The sequence below is a fragment of the Phaethon lepturus genome, unplaced genomic scaffold, assembly GCF_000687285.1.
Source record: "Phaethon lepturus isolate BGI_N335 unplaced genomic scaffold, ASM68728v1 scaffold30391, whole genome shotgun sequence".
Lineage (NCBI taxonomy): Eukaryota > Metazoa > Chordata > Aves > Phaethontiformes > Phaethontidae > Phaethon > Phaethon lepturus.
This window is the reverse complement of record NW_010518966.1, coordinates 11,966-12,489: the sequence shown is the minus strand read 5'-3', so window position 1 is coordinate 12,489 and position 524 is coordinate 11,966. Positions and strand designations below refer to the sequence as shown.

Below are 524 nucleotides of genomic sequence, written 5' to 3'. Positions count from 1 at the left end.
CGCTCCCCGCCCCCTCCCCGCCAGCGCTCCTCCCCGGCCTACGGAGCGGGTTACTGCAGGGCACCATGCTGTATTCATAGCAGCTGCAGGCAGCAGCCAGATGTAGCCTGCTGCCTGCATGTGCCCTTTGTGGCCCAGGTAGCCCTGGCAGTGCCACCCAGAAAGGGTGGCAGAGAACGTGTGCCCGCTGGAGGCCGCGCTGGTGCGCTCTGCAGGGAGGACATCCCTAGAAGAAGGATGCTGAGTCTCTCCCTGCAGCCTTGGCCCTGCGAGCAGCTCAAAATCCAGCAGGACCTATGTGAGAGAGGGAGCGGATCAGCTCAGCCGAGCTGCCCAGCCTGCTTTTTGCCAGGGGTCAAAAAATCCTCCCCCCCTTAGCCTTGTCCAGCGGGCAGGGACTTGGTGCAGAGCTGCCTGGGGATGGGCTGAGTGGAAAAGCCTGCCTGCTCAGGCTGCCTGTGCTGCCTGCGCGGTGCTGCTGCCCCTCCCTGGTGCCATGGCGGGGGGGCGGGTGACGAGCGAGC

General features: G+C 65.6%; 1 protein-coding gene across 1 annotated transcript in view; it reads left to right on the top strand.

The window, feature by feature from the left end:
* LOC104628348 (actin-binding LIM protein 3-like) overlaps positions 1-524 on the top strand; it is a gene marked incomplete at both ends in the record, with an annotated part of 20,351 nt that overhangs the window by 7,990 nt on the left and 11,837 nt on the right. The gene's annotated exons all lie outside the window — the stretch shown is intronic.